The sequence below is a fragment of the Acomys russatus genome, chromosome 24, assembly GCF_903995435.1.
Source record: "Acomys russatus chromosome 24, mAcoRus1.1, whole genome shotgun sequence".
Classification (NCBI taxonomy): Eukaryota; Metazoa; Chordata; class Mammalia; order Rodentia; family Muridae; genus Acomys; species Acomys russatus.
The window spans coordinates 19552624-19564484 of NC_067160.1; the positions used below are offsets into that span (position 1 = coordinate 19552624).

At 36.7% G+C, this 11861-nt stretch overlaps 1 pseudogene; it reads left to right on the forward strand.

Annotated features, from left to right (window-relative positions):
- Positions 1-2720: 2720 nt before the first annotated feature.
- LOC127207675 (RNA-binding protein 8A-like) lies at positions 2721-3231 on the forward strand (annotated as a pseudogene).
- Positions 3232-11861: the final 8630 nt, after the last annotated feature.

Here is an 11861-nt window from a genome sequence, read left to right on the forward strand (position 1 = left end):
GCAAAGCTTTATGAAAAATGTCTTTGTGCCACATGGTCTGTAAAAGATTTACAAATCTTTTAGTATCAACACATTTACTTTAGAAGGTCTGTCAGCAGCATTCTATTTTCTAAGTCTTTAAATGAATGCCAAAATCATGAAATTGTGTGTGTGTGTGTGTGTGTGTGTGTGTGTGTTTATGTGCGCGCGCGCGCGCGTGTGTGTATGTGTACGGGGTTAGTGGTGAAAAACCTTTAGCCAAATAAAATATATATGTTTCGTACGCCTTTTCACTTTCTAAGCATCTTAGGTCAAATTCAAAATGATCTTCTCAGCACATTCTTTACATGTAAAATAAAATAAGATCTTATTAATAATCTGTCCCATTTTATGGATTGCCATAAATGAATCAATTCATCCATCTATGACTTGATGCCATGAATGTTCCTAATCTTCAACCACTTCTAAGTCAGTGCAAGAGCACAATTATTTGCTTGCCTTTTTTAAAGCCTTTTTTTTTTTTTAATTTCAGTAAGTGTCCTACTAAGGCCACATGACTAACACTTCCTTGGAAGGCAGTTTACTGATGGAGCTGTTTACTCATCTCTCACTTTTCTTCTATTAATTTTAATTTCATTTTATTTAGGGATAGAGAATGGATTGACTATGTTGTTCACCTTGGTCAACTTAGTATGTAGCTCACCTTAGCCTTGACCATACTATTTTACAGCCTTTGGACATCTGAGAAATGGGATTGTAGAGATGCATGAGCCACCCAGCCCTGATGCAGCTTTTTTTTCTTTGCTGATAATTATTCTATATGTCCTTACTCTGAAAATCCTGCCACTGTGTTACCTTAAGTTAAAGAGTTGAAGATGAACTATTAGACAGTCTTCCATTCTTTTTGTTTGTTGTGTTAGACCTGTCAATAATACATATGCAATATCTTAAGTATAATTTAAAAAATGATAAGGAATCAGCCCCTATTACTCACACACCCAAAACCCCTGAAGTGTATTTTTCCCTTTCTGTCTGTGCTCTATATTTGTATATAAATTTCCCAGGCTTTATAGTTCTTCTGGAGTACAGACCAAACTTCAGCAGGAAATACTATGAATCAGCTTTATTTTCCTGGGAGCACATTTTTCAAAGTGATTCCATTTTCAGTAATATAATTGTTATTAAATTCTGAAATATTTAGAATGCTGACTTCAAAGAAAATGACATTGTGCCTCTTGAAAAGAGTGGTTGAAGGAGTTATCTGCCATTTGATAGTCATTGAAGAAAAACAGTGTTGGTCAAAATATCATCACATTTTAAAAGTTCTTAGAGGGTTTGTGCTTATATGAAACTAGTCTCTTTAAGTTAATCATGCATTCATACATTTTATTCTAACTTAGGACAAAATACAAGTGCAAAATAAATATTTCTATTAAAAACAAGCAATGATCATCTTTGAAAGACTTGTTGAAGTCTAAATATATGTGATTTGGAGAAATAGAAATAAAATTCTCAATGAGCTATCATCAATACCCGATAGATCGGCTATTATAAAAACATGAAAGCTGACATATCTTGGTGAGCAAGTGAAGAAAAGAGAAGCGATTCTTAAGCATTCTTGTTAATGTAATAAGTGAGTGAGGTCGTTTTCTTTTGAAATAGTATATAAATTCCTTTAAAAATAAGAAGAACAGGTGAGTGAGCCCCTGCCAGCCAAACTGTCCCTCTCTCTAGACATCATTTCTAAAGACACATTGCACCCCTACACATGCACACCTCACCTGCAATTCAGGTAGTCTCTAGCTGCCAGGTGCAGACCACACTAGTCAGAAGAACAGAGAACCCCTGCTACACCAAAGGCAAAGCAATTTGCCAAAAGTCAAGCTCCTAACCTGGTCAGAGACTGTCTATTGGATCCGAGGTCAAGCAGGCTGGCCAAAAAGCCCAGAAGACCAAATAAGAAACAGAAACCAAAGAACAAAACACCCAAACAACAAAGACAAGTTCAGAAATTATTCCAAATCTAGATACCTAAATTCCAGTGTTAAAACAATCAACAACCCAGGGCAATATGCCAACAGCAGAGCCCAGCTATGGCATGACAGCAAGAACTGAATATTTCAATGCAGTTCAAACACACACACACATACACACCACCACCACCAACACCAACACCAATACCAAAAACAACAACCTTAAAACCAAATTTATGAAGATGTTACAACTCCTTAAGAAATGAAAACAATCCCTTAAAAATATTGAGGAAAAGGACAAATTAAAATTGGGAGGATATCAATAAATCCCTTAAGGAATTCAAAGAATGAAAAGAAAAAAAAAACCAAATAAACAGGTGAAACAATTCAAGACAGGTAAAACAATTGGAAATAGAAGAAAAAAACACAAATGAGAATTCTAGAAATGGAAAATTTAGGTGAGCAAATAAGAACTACAGGTGCAAGTGTCACCAACAGAATAGAAGAGAGCAAAGAAAGAGTCAGGAATGGAAAATATGATACAAGAAATCGATATGTTTGTCTAAGAAAATGTTGTCTAAAAAAATCCTAACACAATATTCAAAAAAACAGGGACAGTATGAAATCACCAAATCTAAGAATAATAGGAATTGAAGAAGAAGAAGAAGAAGAAGAAGAAGAAGAAGAAGAAGAAGAAGAAGAAGAAGAAGAAGAAGAATCCCATCTCAAGAACACAGAAGATGAAATGACAGCTCCGAGAGAAGCAAGATGGCAGACATGCTGGATCTTCAGGAGGCCGGGGGCAAGGATTTCACCATGGATGAGGACGAGGACCAGGACGAAAGTGTCCATAAACTAAAAGAAAAAGTGAAGAAAAGGAAGGGCTTTGGTTCCGAGGGGTCCTGAGCACTGATGTGGGAGGATTATGGCAGTGTGTTGTAGGATGGTGATGAACCTGGACCGCAATGCTCTGTTGAAGGCTGAATTCTCTGTCACTGGAGTCCACAAAGAAGCAACTAAAGAAGATACTCATGACAAATTCACCAAATATGGGGAAATAAAAAACATCCACCTTAACTTGGACAGGCGTACGGGATACATGAAGGGGTGCAGACTAATTGAGTATGAAACATACAGAGAGGCTCAGGCTGCCATGGAGGGACTCGATGGTCAAGATTTGATGGGATAGCCAATCAGCACTGACTGCTACTTTGTTTGTGGTGCACCAAAGGGCATGAGGAGAGGTGGATGAAGACAAAGCAGGAGTCCAGACCATTGATGTCATTGATAGATCGTCTGTTGACCAGGTGGTCTCGCTATGAGTCCATTTGATTATGCTGCTTAGAATAAATTGGGACAAGGTAGAATTGTGTTTATATTTAATGTCCTACTCTATCCACTTAGTTGTGCTTTTGAGTTTTAAATAAAATAAATGTTCCATTTTGTTTTAATACATTTAAAATTTAAAAACACAGAAAATATATTTAACATAATCATAAAGAATTTTTCCTAAGCTAAATAAGGATATGCCTATAAAAATATAAGAAACTTAGAGAACATCAAATAAATTGGCCCAAAAAAGTAAGTCTCTGCACCACATAATAGTCAAAACACTAAACATAGAGAGCAAAAGAAAGAATGTTAACAGTTACAAGGAAATAAAGCCAAGTAACTTATAAAGACAGATTTATTAGAATTATACCTGACTTCTCAATGGAGACTCTAAAAGCTAGCAGAGCTTGGACAGGTGTCTTACAAATGCTCAGAGACCAAGGTGCCATCTCAGACTACTATAACCACTAAAACGTTCAATCACCATATATGGAGAAAACAAGATATTTCATAATAAAGTCAAATTTAAACAATATCTAGATACAAATCCAGCCTTAGAGAAAGCACTAGAAGGAAAATTTAAACCCTAGGAGATTAATTATATCTATGAAAACACAGGCAATAAATAATCTCATACCAGCAAAATCCATAGAAGGGACACACACACACACACACACACACACACACACACACACACACACAGAGAGAGACACACACACACCTCCACTACCACTACCACCATCAATAACAATAACAACAACAACAACAATAACTACTACTACTACTACAAAATAAAATTAAGAATTAAGAATCATTTGTCATTAATATCTCTCAATATTAATGAATTCAATTCACCAATAAAAGGACACAGGCTAGCAGAATGGATATACAAACAGGATACGTAATTCTGCTGCATCCAAGAAACATACCTCAAAATTAGAAATAGATATTACCTCAGAGTAAACGGTTGGAGAAAAATTTTCCAAGCAAGTGGACCAAAGATCAAGTTAGTGAAGCTAGTCTAATATCTAACAAAACAGACTTGAAACCAAATTTTATAGGAGAGATGGAGAAGGACATTCCATACTCATCAAATGAAAATTCACCAAGATGATGTTTCTTTTTTTAATATATTTTATTAATTTATTCATATTACATCTCAATTGTTATCCCATCCCTTGTATCCTCCCATTCTTCCCTCCCTCCCATTTTCCCCTTACTCCCCTCTCCTATGACTGTGACTGAGGGGGACCTCCTCCCCCTGTATATGCTCATAGGGTGTCAAGTCTCTTCTTGGTAGCCTGCTATCCTTCCTCTGAGTGCCGCCAGGCTTCCCAATCCAGGGGATGTGGTCAAATATGAGGCACCAAAGTTCATGTGAAAGTCAGTCCTTACTCTCCACTCAAAGGTGGAGAATGTACTGTCATTGGCTAGATCTGGGTCAGGGTTCGAAGTTTACTGGATGTATTGTTCTTGGCTGGTGCCATAGTTTGAGCAGGACCTCTGGGCCCAGATCTGCCCATCATAATATTCTACTTGTAGATTTTTAGGACCCTCTGGATCCTTCTATTTCCCCATTCTCCCTTGCTTCTCTCACCTCGAGTCCCAGTAGGAAGTCTTCCCTCTGACCCACTTTCCTTGTAAGTAAAGGCTTTCATGGGACATGCCCCTTGGGCTAGTGTGCAGATATAAAAGAGTATATACCATTTGAGTCTTTCTGCTTCTGCGTTAGCTCACTCATTATGATCATTTCTAGTTCAATCCATTTGTCCACCAATTTTGAGAATTCCTTGTTTTTAATAGCTGAGTAGTATTCCATAGTGTAAGTGTACCAGTTTCTTTGTCTATTCTTCTACTGAGGGACACTTGGGATGTTTCAGTTCTTAACATCTATGCCTGAAAAGGAAGGGTGCCCATATATATAAAAGAAATATGAGTAGTGCTTAAATCACACATTGACTTCCATAAATGAATAGTGGGAGACTTCAATAATATATTCTCACCAACTGACTGGTCATCCAGACGAAAACTAAACAGAGAAACAATGGAGCTAACAGAAGTTATGGATCAAATGGACCTAACAGAGGTCTGCAGAACATTTCACTGAAACACAAAATCATATACATTTTTCTTAGCACCTCAGGGAAAATTATCAAATATAAGCACATACTGGGTCCCAAAGTAAATCTCAACAGGTACAAGAAAATTGAAGTGACCCCTGTATCCTATCAGACAACCATTGGTTAAAGTTGGATATAGAAACAACAGAAAGCCTACCAACTCATAGGCAATAGCAGACTCTCTACTTAAGGACTATGAAGTCAAGGCAGAAATAAAGAAAACAATTAAAGACTTCCTAATATTCAAATAAAATGAATGCATAATGTTTAAACTCATGGGAATGAGTTGAACAATGAAACTGAGGTTATGAAGAAAGTTCATGGCACCACTTGCCTTCATAAAGAAATTGGAGAGATCTCACTGTAGCAACTTAACCACATATCTGAAAGCTCTAAAACAAAAGAAGCGAACACACCCAGGAGGAATAGTAGATGGCAGGAAATAAACTCAGGACTGAAATCGGTTACTACAAAAACAGAGAGAACAATATGAAGAACAAATGAACAAACTCTGAGAAAATAGACAAGAAATACAAACCCTTAATCAAAGTAGCCAAAAAGCAGAGCATATACAAATTACCATAATCAGAAATTAAAAGGAGGAAGTAAGAACAGACAGAGAGGAAATCCAAAGAATCATTAATCAAAACCCTGCCCTCCACAAAATTGGAAAATACCAATTATGTAAGATATGACTTACAAATGTTAAAAAAAAAAAAAAAAAGGCCAAGAACATAATTTAAATGTATATACAACCCCTAAAGAAATAGAAGCAAGCATTAAGATCTCCAAATTAAAAAAAAAAAAAAAAGGCCTGGGCCAGATGGCAGCACAGAATTCTCCCAGACATTCAAAGAAGACCCAATTCCAATACTCCACAAAATAGAAACAGAAGGAATATTGTCAAACTCATTCTGTGAGGCCCCAGTCACCATGATCCTCCAGTCACACAAAGATTCAAAAAAAGATAGGCAATTATAGACCAGTTTTCCTCATTAACTTTGATGCAAAAATACACAATAAAATACTTGCAAACCAAATCCAAAAAAATATATTTAAAAAACACAACCATAATCAGGATCACTTCACCCATAAATGCAGGAATGTTTCAACATATGAAAATCTGTCACTGTAAACCACCAGATAAACATGCAGCCTTTAGCAAAATGCACCTCCCCCTCATGATAAGAGTTGTGGAGAGATCTGGGATACATGACATACCTAAATATAATAAAGGAAATTACAATCCTGGCACAGTGATGCACACCTGTAATTCCAGCACTTAGAGAGGCAGAGGCAGGTAGATCAATGAATTGCAGGCCAGCCTGCTCTACATAGTAGGTCTAGGACAGCCAAGGCTACACAGAGAGACCCTGTGTCAGAAAAACAATTAATTAATTAATTATAAAAATAACAATAAAAGAAATTAAAGCAAGCTGTCGCCAACATCAAATTAAATGGATAGAAACTCAAAGCAATTCCACTAAAATCAGGTGCACGACAAGGATGCCCTTTCTCTTCATATCTATTCAATATAGTACTTGATGTTCTAGATAGAGACTTAAGGAGATAAAGTGGATAAAATTGGAAAGAAATAAATCAAATCACTGTTTATAGATAACATTACAGTATACACGAAAGCCACACAAATTTCTATCTGGGAACTCCTTCAGCTGATAAACTTCTTCAGCAAAGTGGCTGGATACAAGATCAACTCAAAGAATCAGCAGCCCTCCTACATGCAAATGACAAACACACTGAGAAAGAAGTCAGGGAAACGATAGCTTCATAGTAGCTACAAAAAATGTAAAATGTCTTGGGGTAACTCTAATGAAGCAAGTGAAGGACCGGTTAATAAAATCAAGTTTTGCACTTCCTGTTTATTCAGGTAATTAATTTTATTCCTTCTCAAGTCTCTAACAGGATTGAAGACCGAAGAGGTTAGTTTCACAATTAAGCTTGGTTGTTTAGGGGTTAAGAGGGTTTTAGGTGTAGATAGATGTTTTAAGTTGATACAGATGAGATATGATAGATACTGAGTTACATTCAGAATTTTAAATGCACCAAGATAGGAAAATGTTTTCTTCAAGGTTGCCAAGTACAAATGTCAAAACACTATGATGGTAACATTGCTATAATTCCTGTTTGTTTCATGGTTCTTCTTGCTCTATGTTGTTTATTTTATATATGTATAATAATATAAATGCATATGTAAAAAATAAAAATATTAAGAAAAAACTTCAAGTCTTTGAAGAAAGAAGTAGAAGATATGAGAGGATGGAAAGATTTCCGATGCTCATGGATCAGTATGGATTAACGCAGTAAAAGTGGCCATCCTACTGAAAGCACTCTACAGATTCAATGAAATCCTCACCAAAAATGCAGCTCTATTCTTTACAGACCTTAAGAGAACAATATTCAACTTCATGTGGAAAAACAAAATATCCAGGATAGCTAAAGCAATCCTATACAATAAAAGACCATCTGGAAGTATCACTATCCCTGATCTCAAGCTGTACAGTAGAGCATTAGTAACAAAAACCACATGGAATTGGCATAAAAACAAACATGTTGACCAGTGGAATTTAACTGAAGACCCAGATATAAATACATGTATCTATGGGCACCTGATTTTTTGTAATATCTATCTATATCTATCTATCTATCTTTCTTTCTATCATATATATACACACACACACACACACACACACACACACACACACACATATATCCAACAAATGGTATTGGTCTAACTGGATGTCGGTATGTTGAAGAGTGCAAGTAGACCTATAACCTTGTACAAAACTCAAGTTCAAGTGGATCAAAACTTCAACATAAAACCAGATACACTGAACCTAATAAAAACAGAAAATAGGGAATAGTCTTGAATGCATTGGCCCAGGAGGCAACTTCCTGAAGAGAATACCAATAGCTCAGGCTCAACAATCAATCAACAATTAATTAATAATTAATAAATAGGACCTCATAAAATTAAAACCTTCTGTAAGGCAAAGAAAAATGTCAATAGGACAAAACAGTAGCCTATAGAACTGCAAGAGATCTTCACCAACCCTACATCTGACAAAGGAATAATATCCAAAATATATAAAGAACTTGAAAAATTAAACACCAACAAATCAAATAATGCAAATAAAAACAGGGTACAGAGCTAAACAGAATTCTTAACAGGATAATCTCAAAAACCTGAGAAACACAAAGTAGTTTTCAGCATCCTTTGCTATCAGAGACATGCAAATCAAAATGACATTGAGATTCCATCTCACACCTGTCCGAATGGCTAAGATAGAAACACATGCTGCTGAGGATATGCAGCAAGGGGAACACTCTGCCACTGCTGGTGGGAGTTCACACTTGCATAGCCACTTTAGCAATCAATACGGTTGTTTCTCAGAAAATTGGAAATTGATCTACCACAAGACCCAGCTTTGCCACTTTGGGCAAGTACCCAAAAAAGGCTGTAACCTAACACAAAGACACTTGCTCAATTATATTCACAGAAGTTTTATTCACAATAGCTAGAAACTGGAAACAACCTATATGTCTTTCAACTGAAGAATGGATAGAGAAAAAGTGGTATTTTTATACTTTACTATGTTTATGTACCACCTTTTTAATACTTTCAGTCCTTGATACTGATTGTTTCCTCTCTTAAAATTTGTAAGTATTAAGTACAGAAAGGAAAATATTCCTACAACAAACTGATGTCAGTTCCTTAGAGTATATGCCTGGTAGTTGACTGACTAGACCACACAGCAGCTTTATGCTTACCACCGCCCCCCCACATACACATTATAGTTTATAGTTCATCATCAACATAAGTAGGGGAGAAACTTGGAGACAGGAATTGAATTGGAAACCATGAAGAAAGGTTGCATGCTCAGCTTGTATTCTTTCAATTAAAAGAATATTCTTCTCTCACATACCACATCCTATCATATATTACATACATATATTCCCTCTGTTCCCTCCAACCCCATGCCTGCCCTATCCCTCAGATCAACATCCCTCCCCAACCCCTTAGAGAAGAGCAGGCCTCCCCGGGACTTCAACCAAATATAGCATAACAAGATATAATAATACTAGGCACAGGCCACCACATTGAGGCTGAACAAGGTAGCCCAGTAGGAAAAGGGTCCTAAAAGTAGACAAAAAATCAGGGACAGGCCCTGCCCCTACTGTTAATATTTGCATAAGAATAGGAAGCTACTCAGCCATAACAAATATGTACATGACCTAGGTCAGACCCCTGCTAGCTCTCTGGTCTTTGCTAGTCCCCATGAATACTGGTCAGTTGATTCTGTGGGCTTTGCTCTCCTGGTGCGCCCCTGACCCCTCTGGTTCATCCAATGGCTCCACCAATGGTTCCTCCACATGACTCATAGCTCCCATCAATTTCTGGATAAAGAAACCTCTCTGGTTTTTGATGATAATTGTGTTAGGCTCCAGTCCCAGCACAATTTGCAGGCGGAAAAATCTATACATCAATGGTTTCCTGGCTGGGTTGGTGTTACAATTCCTCCACTTGAGACCTTTCCTGGCTAGAGAAGATGGCCAGTTCAGGCCCTGAGGATCCTATTACTAGGAGTCTTTGCTAGGGTTATTGTAATAGATTCTGAGACTGGGAAAGACACATTGTAATTTGTTAAAAATGAATAAGCACTTGGGAGTATGTGTTATGTGAAATAATATAAGTACCCTCATAGAAACAAAAACTATGTTCTGTTATTTACATGGTACCATACAAATTTCAATCTTGGAACTAATAAAAAAAATAGTGGTTAGGTGAGTATGGGAATAGATAAATAGGAAAAAGGGAGGTATTAATCAAAATATAACTTAGAAGTAAATTCTGGTGTTCTTTGTACAGCAAGATTATGATAGGTAGTTTAGAGTCCAAATTTCTGGTTTTTAAGGGGAGGGTGAGATAGCTTAGCTGATAAAGGTGCCTGCTGACAAGCGGGAGGATGTGAGTTTGATCCAAGCATTCTTATCTTCAAAGGTTTTTGCCTTTAAGTATTCTCACCACAGAGAAAGAATAAATATTGAAAATGATCAGATGTGTTAATGAATTTAATCAGACTATAATCACTGTATACCCACACGCATACATACAATTTATCAATTAACAATAAAACTAAATAATACCTAAACTTAACCATATCAAAAAAAATAAGTGAATCAGAATGCATAAATGATGACATGTTCTATATTTATTCCTTTGTTGATAGTTGCTTAACTAACTCCCTTCTAACTTATTTTATGTCATAACTTGCCAACTCATTAAGCTTTGCTGAATTTATGCCCATCTGCTCTTCTATTTTTGCTCTAGTAGAAAAAAAAAAAAAGGAAAAACTGCATTAAATAAACTACATGGTGATTCATTTTGCAAGTTACTAAAAACTGGCAGTTTCACAATTAAAATGAAATTGTTATCTTCATAGATAGAAGAGTGGTCAATGGCCCATTGCTCCATCTTCTGCTGATGCCTGAAGATCTGAAATGAACCTCCCTACAGCTGCCGGAATTGTTCAATGACAGAGTGTCTGAGAAAGTCTGCGGTGCTATGTTTTTCTCTAATAGCATGACAGAGTAAAGTACAGTAGAAAATAAAGGGAACCAGAAATACAAAGGATAAGAAAGATGAACAAAATTCTCCTGATGTCCATCCTAGATTTCTAAATCAAGTTTAACAGCTCTCATGGGAGAACAAAATATAAAAATACAGGGAGATACAGCAATTAGTACTAACAGTAATTGTTGCCTACAGGCTTGCATATAGGAAACCAGAAAAAAAAATTAATTATTTAGGTTTCTACAGCATATGTGATTTTAAAAAAGAAGAAGAGCAATAATAAGCCTTTATCTCACACTATAGATTGACTGGTGTTTATTTCCAGTAGAGAGAAGGATTAGTCCATCAGAGATGGTGCTTGCCAGAGATGACAGGGATCAGTGTAGAATATGACGTGACTACAGCCTAGTCAAAATCTCAGTGCTAGGCAGGGCATACCTCCCTGTGCAGTGCTGGAGAGTGAGTCTCCAGAGACATCCAAAACAAAACACATAATTGCCATTATTCTTGGTTATGAACCACAAGAGATGGTAAGATTTTGTAGCTCATTTTGGAAAATGAAAAAGCACAAAGAAATTAACATCTCAGTACCCAGGAGACTCTTACCCTGTTGGCTACCTTGCATAGGGCCATAGGGTGCTATGCAGGCAACTTGGGGTGAGAGAGGACTTCTATAGTCTTACCTTACATCCTTCAATATCAACTTCATAGCAAGGTTGCTCATCTGTGTGAGGATGGCATGATGGAGCCTGGAGTAGCTGATTGCTTTGTAATTAAACCTTAGGCCTGCTCCATAAGTAAGGTTGGATGCCTAGTACTGTAAGTCTGATAAAAGCCTGTGACTAGGGATGTCATAGGCTTGGG